We start from the raw sequence: 10748 nt of genomic DNA, 5'->3' as shown, positions 1-10748 counted from the left end.
CAGAATAATATGGTTGTTACCGGTGTTCCATTTTTTTTTTTTTTTTTTTTTTTTGCTCTTCAAATCCAGCTATACCGAAACCCAGCTCCACCACCACCAACAGCAAACCCTTCATCCACCACCACCAATGGCAAACCCAGAAATCCACAACCACAACCACCACTACCAACAACCCTCAACACAACCACAACCTCCACAAAAAAATCCGAATGAATCAAAAATCTAAACCCACCAACAGCCCTCAACCAAATGTGTTTGATTGAAAAAAAAAAAAAAAAAAAAAAAGCATCAGGTCTACAGCCATCACCGTGTGAAGGAAAAAAAAAGAAAAAAAAAAAAGAAGGAGAGCTCTGGGTTCGATTTGCCGGCGAAGCTTGATCTCTAGTCTTGGCTCAATCTGATTCGCCGGCAAAGCTTCCAATCTCTGTGAAACATCGGGTCTCACAATCTGACCTGGGCTCAATCTGATTCACCAACGATCATGGTCTTGGTGTTTGGAGGCTCTCGCTTTGATGGTGGCAACAGAACTGGGTTGAACCAAAGAAAGGAAGAAAGAAAAAACCAGACAAAGAACCAGAGAAAGGAAGAAAGAAAGAAAAAAACAAAGAAAGAGAGAGAGAGAAGCCGAAGAAAGAAAGGAAAAGAAAAAGTGGGAGAAGAAAGAGAGAGGTAACGCCATCAACACATATGGGCCTCACAGAGGTCCAAAATTTACCATCCTACCATTGAGTTATGTATCTCAGAAACTGATGTGTTTTTGGTTTTCATCACTCTCACTCAAAAATTTTGAGTTTGAGTGATGAAAACAAGATTAAGAAATTAAGCAAAAAAAAAAAAAAAAAAGGTGTGTGGGTCCCCTTTTTTGATAACTCAGTTATGAGTTTTGGATCATATCACTCAAAACACCTCTAAACTAAACAGGCCCTACATTTTCAAATTTCAAAATTTTTAGCAAAATATCATTATTTGCAAACTATATAGTAGAATACCACCATTTTAGAACTCGATTTTGTAAAAATTGAGTTCCACATTTTCATTGATATCGAGTTTTATGTGAAAAAAAAAATGCTACTTGATGTGCCTTTTTTTAATAAAAAAAATGCCACGTGAACTTGATATTTATAAAATCAAGTTCTACGTAATTTCCTTTTGAAACTCAAAATATATTTGAAACTAAGTTTTGTATAGAAAATCAAGTTCCAAAAGTGTGGCATTTTGCTGAAAATTTTTGGACCATTTTAACCCATATTTTTGTTGTAAAAACAAAACGGTTTGGAGCTTCTTACATGATTAACAATGTCTTGGAAATCACCAAGTACAATTTTTTTTTAAAGAATATTAAGTATTTGTAACACACTCTTTCAAAAAAAAAAAAAAAAGTATTTGCGACACACACATAGGGAGAGGGGAGAAGATTTTTAAAGAAACTTACAATAGTGTATATCTAAAAGTACAATTTTTAGTTCAAAACATTGAGTGTGTGTGAGTTTTATTTAGGGAATTGTGGCAATGCCGTTGCCGAAATTCACTCTCTTTCCTCAATTTCCCAAATAAGTTGGAACAGTACCCATAACGCAATAAACTCAAGATTCAGCAATATTCAACCAAAAGACTCAGGGGAAATGTCTATTATACATTTAAGTCATAATATTAAAAATTAAAAATTACACGTGAATACTTTTATTCACATAAACGAAAAATGTCCATCATGCACATACGCACACACTTAACTATATATAAAAATAAAATAAAGAATAATTCGTTATCAATAAATATGATAGATGGTAGAAAAGATGGCTTAATAGATAATTCAAAAGCAACTGACAGAGCTATATCTATAACATATAAAGACAAAGAAAAGGACGAACTAAAGAAAAAAATAGTCATAAAGGAATTATGCATGAAGAAAATGAAAGACAAAAGATTGATAACATAAAAGATGGCCATGCTTGGGAAAGACCAACACGTATAGAAGATAAAGAAATGTTTAAAAAAGGAATGGTAAAAGAAATGATAGAAGCAATTGAAAGACAAGATAGTAAAAAGCTAGAGACAAAAGAAGATGTAGGGAAAGTTATAAGAAAGGACATGCTAAAACCAAAAGAAAATAGTGCTCTTGAAGAATCTCTACGTAGGAAACTAGATATAAAGGATAAGATAGAGAAAGTCAATAATGGTTGGAAAACTAATAATAATAGTCCTAAAGAAGTAGTGGAAAAGCAAAAAGAAGAAGCTAGCTCAGTACAAATTATATGTAAGAAGCTAGAAATAGAAAGAGACATAGAAAGACAAAATAACATAATAAAAGATGTTATACGTACAAAACTAGAGCAAAAAGAAGAAATAGGACAATAAAGAGCCAAAGCAAAGGAAATAGTCAACAAAGGAAGGAAAATTAATAATAATAATAAAGAAAAGGAAAATAGTGATAGTGTAGTAAAAGCAAAAGTAGTCAACAATAGATGTAAAGTTGATAATACTGATAGTTTAAAAGAAAAATTGATGAAAGACTAAAATTAATTGAGAAATCTATGATAGATAATAGTTTGGCAGAATTAAATAAAAAGATAGGAATTTTAAATTTTCCCTTAGATACAGACAGAAAGAAAGATATAGCAGTTTTAAATATTACTGAGGTATTAGATAATGAGAATACTGACAGACATACTAGACATATTATTTGCCATAAATGCAAAAAAGAAGGACATACTAAAAAACAATGTGCTAGACAGAATAAAATTGCTAAACAAATCAGTATGTTAGAATTTGAAAAAGACACTAAATGAATTAATGAAAATATTTAATGTCAACCAAAAAGAGATAGATCAAGTAAAGAAAAAGGAAGAACTAAAATCAACCAACCCACTTAAAGTTAATAAAAGAAAAAGAAAACAAAAGACATAATAAATAAATTGATAGATAATCTACCTAATCAAGACAAAAAAAACTATTTACTAAGTCTGAAAGAATCTATAGATATACCTATTGCCTGTATTAGATGTAAGAAATATGGACACCATGTTATAGAATGTAGAAAACAAGAAAAAGCCAAAAAAGAAAAAAGACAAGCAAGAAAAGATAGGAAGAAAAAAGATAACGAAGAAATAGAATCAGTAACTTTACAAAACTTAATGACAGAAACAAAAATAATAAAACAAGAAATTAAAAATATTAAAGAAGATAATTTCGTAGACATAAATAAACAGAATTTTGAAGAAATAATGAACTTCAAAGAATTTTCTAGATCCATGATAGAAACCATTTTAATAGAAAAAGATAATTGCAATAGACAGAATTTCTTCAGTTTAATTAATAGAGTAATCTTTCAAAACTGGCATACAGAAATCACTTTAATAATTAATAAAGAATTTTCTTTGACAGAAATTGCTTTAATAGACTCAGGCACTAACATGAATTGTATACAGGAAAGATTAATTCAAGCGGCCACTAGATTAATTAATCATAAATTACCTAATGAGACATGTGATCTTTCTTTAAATTATTCTATGGAAACAAAAAAGGAAATTAAACCTAATGTAACTAACGTACCTTTTACTTCCATTCCAAAAGAAATTAGTTTGCCCTATAAGATCACTATCCTACGAGATACTAATAAAAAAGGAATCTATAGAACTAAAAGAAGTTTGTCACTTTTAGAGACAGGAATATCACTTTCTCACCAATCGACAGGAAAAGACATAAAAAATAATAAACAAGACAGAGAGACAGAGATTTGTTCTTATTTCCCTGTTGCTCTTCCACATAGGTACCAACATATAATTCAATAATAGTCCATCCACTCTATGAAAAAGATAGAACTATACTTATAAGCCAATATGATTGGACTGAACAAACAGATAGTTTGACAGGTGTACCAAATAAAATTATAATAGATAGCATTCATGCACCCTTTGTAGTAATCTCAAATACTCATGTAACAAATATTTTAATAAAAGAAGTATTGACAGATTCCCCTTTATTAATCATTAAAAAGAAGATTAATTGTTATAATTTCTTGAGTAAAGACAGATTTAACTTCTTGATAGACATAATTTATAAGTTTCTTACCGATTTTCACCAGACTATTTCAGTTATTGATAAAAGACTTTATGGAGAAACTGTATTTCATATACACCCACAAAATAAGATATATACCTACATGGATAGCACGGATAAAATCATGACAGACTTTGAAAATATTTTGGATTCCACTCACTTTGAGAAATTCCATTACGCCTGCTCTAATATTATTACTACTCAGCAAGGGCACAAAAGTGTACAGAGAAAAGTTTGTTTTACTATATATACTTTGAAATTTAAAAATGATTTTCTTATAAAATACTTTAAAGAAATTTTACAGAAAGCCACCGGTGAAAAGAACTTAAAAATATGTTTGAAAGAGACCTTGCATGAAAAGGTTTATTTTCAAAATAATATTTCAAGACATAATCCTTTTCCTCAACCCCATTTGCAGTCAGGACATAATCCTTTTCCCAATCCCATTTGCAGACTAATATAAGTAACAGAACTTCCCAAGCAGACAGGAAAGGAAAGGGCAAGGCACTAGCAGTGCCCAAACATTTTCGAAAGCCTTCAGTAAGGATTATAGATGGGCAGGAAGGTGTCTCGTTAGAGACAATATCCCTTCAGGATACATTGCAAGCAGAAGCAATTTATTCATGTGGTGAAAATAGTGTAACTCTGCAAAAAGTGCTCCACATTGATCTCATGTTTCAGGACGAAGAATTACAAATATCTCATGTTTCAGGACGGAGAATTTACAGACCTCCCTCTTCACATTAAACTACTTCTTGATAATTTACAGGCAGCTTTTACCCTTAAACAGAAAGACTTATTCCAAAAGACCCTTCAGGCTTTGGAATTACACCTTGTTAACACTGGGGCATTTATTGAAGCTCTCGGTTGTCAACTCCCTGGCAAGGAGGATGGAGATTCAAGCTCCACAAAGACAGAATCACAGTCTCTAAAAAGCTATCTTATGGGAACAAGCTTTTCAAAGCTCCACCCTAAGATTCAGCAAAAAACGAGACTTACCATCAGAAATTTACTTCCTGAAATCCAACAGAAAATATTAACCCATACAGCTTTAACTAGTTCTTATGACAGGTGGATGTATCTTTTTAAGGTATTTGTTTCTACAACATTTATCAGAACAGAAGACATGACAGGCGAAATATGGTTATCTCATAAAGCTACATGGTATGAGAGTTTTGGAGATGCAGACAGAGTTTATGAAAGAACAGGAGACAAATATGATCCCTACCCGGGATTACTTATCAATACAGAGACAGAAGATCTAGTAATTCGTGATCCTTTATGGTTATCTGAAATGCTAGAAGCAGGGTTTATTAGCAAATTAGTCATAACTTCTGCAATTCAGATTAGTTTATTCCCCAAAGTCATTCAAGAAGCGGCAGCACAAATTGGAGGACTTAATTATATGAAGATGGAAATCTGGAGTACACTTCCAGTTTGGGACACTAGCTATTATATGGAATCTCAGCCAGCACATATTTTGGTTCTCATTCATGATTGGGGCTTTATCCCTGAATACAACTGGTATTCAGGAGATACTTACTTATCACTAGATGATCCAAGTGCCCTGGCTCAAGAATGGTCTAATTTCAAGTGTAACAAGATTTATGAAGTACAGAAAGATTTAGACAGAGATTTCCACTTATATGGCTACACTGACAGGATAGCTGTGTATGGTCCAAGACCTCCACCAAGAAGGCTTATTGGGAGAAGAATGATTGTTAAAGATCCCAGATTAATGACAGCCAAGGATCATGTTCCTGTTTTCATTCTGATTTCGTATTGTGCTTTATGCAATGATTATGGAGTACCCCATGAGCATGAGCAGTATGAGGATAACATTGATCCGATAGATTATGATAACTATGCAGATACAGATTGAGAGGATAAGATAGAAGAGTTTTCCTAGACAGACAAAAATGACAGATCACTATTCACTATTTACCAGAGACACAAGACAGATCACTATTTACTATTTACCAGAGACACAAGATAGATTACTATTCACTAGCATGCCTCCTGACAGATAGACAAATTTTACTATGCGCAAAAGACAAGACAGATATTTTAAGTTACTGTTCAAAATTCTACCGACAGATTAACTTGAGTTCACTTAACTCAGGTTACTTTTGGAGACTTACTATGGTTCACTTCATCTAAAAGGACAGACTCCGAAGACAGAAGACAGGTCCAGTTCTAAAGTCCAAATTCCAAGTTCAAGTTCTAGAGAAAGTTTTAGAAAGCCTTTTAGAAAGCCTTTGTAATAGCCTTCCCTTTCATAAAGACTTTTGTACTCCTTTCTTTTTGTAAACTTGTAACCTTTCTCCTCAGACAGTTTTACTTTGTAATCTTGTAACTCTTCAGACAGTGTTTATTTTCAAGCTTGTATCAAAGACAGTTTGTTTTCAAGTTTAATCAAAGACAGAAGTATTTTCAAGTAAGATTTTATCAGTTTCAGTTTTCATATTCCATACTCTGTTTTAACTTATTTTGAATATATCTGTTTTGCTATTTTCTTCTTTATCATCTATTTTATCATTGTTTATGCTTCTATATTACTGCTGTGCTCTCATGGAAGAACATGAAATTAGAATTAATAATAACAAGGGCGAATTCATTGCTAATTTTCAATTACATCATAGTTAATTGACTATCAACTTGGTTAGCTTGTTAGCTCAACCCATTAACCTGAAATATATTGTGTATGGTGAGGGCCAATGGGCCAAACTTGAGAGATAAAAAAGTAATACTTTAAGACTGCAAACATAATCATGACTCATGAAAATACTTAAAGTGATTATAGTAAATTATGCTTACTATACAATTTGCTAATTTTGATTTTTTTTTTTTTTAAATATTGGACATTTTGTTTATTAAAAGATGAAAAAAGAAAAAAAAAATGTAAACCTTGAAAAAAAAATAACATTGAATGTAAATAAGTTATATAAAGCCTGTTTAATAGCAGTGTTTAAATAATGGTGTTCAAAACAATGTGATAACTATGGTTTAAAAAGTGTTTCGTTGTTAGAACACTTGTTTAAGTATAAATAATGTAAAAAATGGGGACTGCCAACATCGAGCCAGGTTGAACATTTTATTCGGGTAGCCTTTACATGAACACCTCCAGTTAATACAGATAAATTGCGGACTGTCAACATCAACTACAGCATTTTTAAATTTTAATAACAGAATAAACAAATCAACTAGGAACAATAGAAGACAACCATCACAGTACAAGAATTACTTGTCCATGTCACAAGTCACAATTGCTTGGATATAAATATCAAATATCACTAAAACAAAAACAATTCAAGCTCTCTACATATCGATAAATATTAACTGGCATACACCATTATTCACTAATATTAACAAGGATGATTACAATATAACAAACTCAGCTCCTGTGAGTAGTTTTTCCTTTAGTTCTTGGCAGCTTCTCTGGCACCTAGAGTCTTCAAACTAATTACTTAGCCATGAACCTAGTTTTTTGGAATAAAACTACTAAGCTCTGAACATTTACAAATAAATATATATTTTACTCATCCATATGCATCATACATATAAATTATTCAATAACATAATTGAAAATTTTAAACTGTTGATGAACGTTAACTCTTATGACCCATTGAGAATGTAATGAAACCATCTGAACCAACACTATGGATTATAATATAACTATGTAAGTAGAGGCACATATATAGATGACATCAATTTTTTTTTTTTTTTTGGGGTAAATTTCACTAAGACCCTATAAACTTTTATATTGTTGAAATAAGACCTTGTCAACCTATTTTTCCCCCACCAATTTGGTATTATACCAATGGACCCTTCTATCAGTGTTCCATCTAATTGCTAATGGAGAGATCACATGGCTTACAATAAAAAATGAAAAAAATCGACCATCTTGCGAGGTAGTCTAAGGCAAAAGACGACCTTAAGGCACCACAGCCTTGCATCACCCAAGGCGTGAAGCGACAAAAAGGCGCTAGCCAAAGTAAAGTGAGGCACCAAATTCAAAATATATTTATTATACATATAGAACTTAAATCATATGTACCTATCGTATTGAAATATTAAAAATGAAATGTTTTTAAATGCGTTGCATGAATATATTAGGTCTACCAAATGATTTCAGAATAGGATTAACTTGGTTTAGGATCTATTAATTATTTTAACAATAGGTTCTGTAACATTCTTTTTTAAATTAATAGTCTAATAATAGGTTTTACAACAAACTTCTATAAAAATAAAATAATAATAAATAAATGCTAAGGCTCTTGCCTTAGTGCCGTTTTCATGACTTAAGGTGGTCACCTTGCTCTCCTAGACTCTAAAGTTGAGTGCCTCACTAAGGGCGCTCGCCTTTAACTACAATGGCATCTTGTCATTGGTACCCTTCCTTACCCCCCCCCCCCTTCTCTCTCTCTCTTCTCTCTCTCTCACTCACACACACACACTACATTTTTTCCCTTTATTTCTTCTCTCTCTCCTGTATTTGGGATTTCATATCTAGCATCCCTATTGCTCTAAGAACTCAACCCCGCTCAGCATATTCTGAAAGACAACCCAGCGCCAGCATCAATCTAAGTGGCATCACTCCAAATACCCAAACTCGCATTCGATCTTCGTTGGTGAGTCTCGAAGTACTCAGAATTTGCAAGTGGGTTTGTTGATTCATTTCATTGAAAATGGGTTTGATTTTTTATCATTCATCTCGTGATGAGTTCGCATGCAATGGTGGTTGTTTGATGGTTGAGGTGGGCTGTGTTGTAGCAGGGTTGTGATCTAGGTGCCCATCATCGCCAAATTATTGAAATTTTAGCATGCAACATGCTTACGAAGTTGGCAAGATTGTTATACATTGTATTTGCCTCCCAGTAACTAATTACTACTCTTAAGATATGATCCTTAGGATCCACAGATATGCCAGATTAAGTGTAGAAGTCATATGACCCCAAAGCATTACTTCTATGGAATAAGGATAGGTGTCCAGGTTTAATGCAACTTAGAAAAAAAATTCCACGGCCAATATCTAGCAGCAATATTGGAGCAAACTCCCAAATTTTAGGAAAATTCAATGCCTAACTTGCAAAATCTCATCATCTCATGTAAGACTAACCACCCCAGATTCACGGGTTCAATTGATCATCTCCTAAAATGGCCGTCCACATAAAGTTTGATCAGCCCACCACTTTTGCTGGGTCATGTCCCAAAATCTCTATTCACTTAATTTTCAATCCATCCTCTAGGTGGGACCTTTTAAGTTTTGGCCTCCATTATTACTCCGCTTGGAAAAATTACTTGACACACAAAAAAAAAAAAAAAAAATTACTTGACACATCCAAACCTCGCCCCACTTGTCTACGAAGCCAAACCCCAATGACCAATTGGCACTCCCATACCAATATGAACAGATTGATATACAAAAAATAACTCAAACCCATCACAATTTCGAAACATAATAAATTTTGGGAAAATAACTAATCAAACAATAAACAGAAATTAAAACAAACCTTGAGGTTGGGTGCGTCAGCGCCAGCTCAGAACGACGCCATGGCAGCTCCAGCGGTGGGGTGGAGCTCCGGTAGTCAAAGGAGAGGAGGAGATGTCATTGGTTCATTGGTTCATGTGGGACAAGAGCAAAAATTTGCCTAAAGAAGTACACATGAGTTTCATTTAAAGCAAAAAATGCCCCCACAATATATATATATATATATATAATGGGTACATCGTACGTTATTCCCTATGTTCTTTGTCAATTTGTAGTTGAACTGTATGTGCAATTTTCAACAATTCTATACATAGAAAAGAATTAATCTTCAATTAATCACTCGGTGTTGGCACCATTCAACATGCTGCATGCATGGCACAAAATGGTTGAATTTTTTTTTTTTTTTTTTTAAGAGATAGGTTTAGCTTATGATGTTTACTTTTGATGATTTATCTTTATCATTAGACCAAGACATCATTTGGTAATAGACAAACATTGAACTTTAGATCTATTATTTGATAAAAAGAAATTTTACCAATAAAGCTAGTTGGAACACACAAAATAGTTGAGCTTAATAGCATGAAATTTATACAGTGCTCATTTACTGGTTCTCTCAATCGATTATGCCTCACAGGCTTTTTCTTGTACTTTCTTTTATTTTTCTTAAGAAGTTAGGCCACAGCGACATAGTGAAAATAGTTCTTTTCTCTAGAAATTATTATATCATGGGGGGAATCTGATTTTTGGCCTCTAATATAATTTGTACAAAATTTTACATAGTTGCATTCTATATATATTCACATAATTGGTTTCGATAGAAGTCTTGCCCCATATATTACGAGGGGTAGTTAATTTGTGATTTTGATGTTACATTCATATAATAAGTCCATATTTAATGTGTTATGTAAAAGCATGATTTTCAATAACAAAGTAGTGAATATTAACATATTATTCTATGTTAAGCATGCTTTTTTGGGGTTTGGGGTTCTTAGATATATAGGGCATGATAATTCTATATGCAACTTGGCTATTGATCACGATGCTGGTAGTTCAAAAAACAAGGGCAAATTGCTCTTTCTAATAGTAGAAAGTATTGTCTATTTAAAAAGCGGAATGCCATTTTTAGCCAAAAGTCGCATGCTTCCATGAGCTAATTATAGACATGACGATGTCTAATATAAGCTACTCCATTTATTTCAGC

The sequence above is a fragment of the Quercus suber genome, unplaced genomic scaffold, assembly GCF_002906115.3.
Source record: "Quercus suber isolate HL8 unplaced genomic scaffold, Cork oak 2.0 scaffold_24, whole genome shotgun sequence".
Lineage (NCBI taxonomy): Eukaryota > Viridiplantae > Streptophyta > Magnoliopsida > Fagales > Fagaceae > Quercus > Quercus suber.
The sequence above is the reverse complement of the archived record's forward strand: the minus strand, read 5'-3'. Positions refer to the sequence as shown.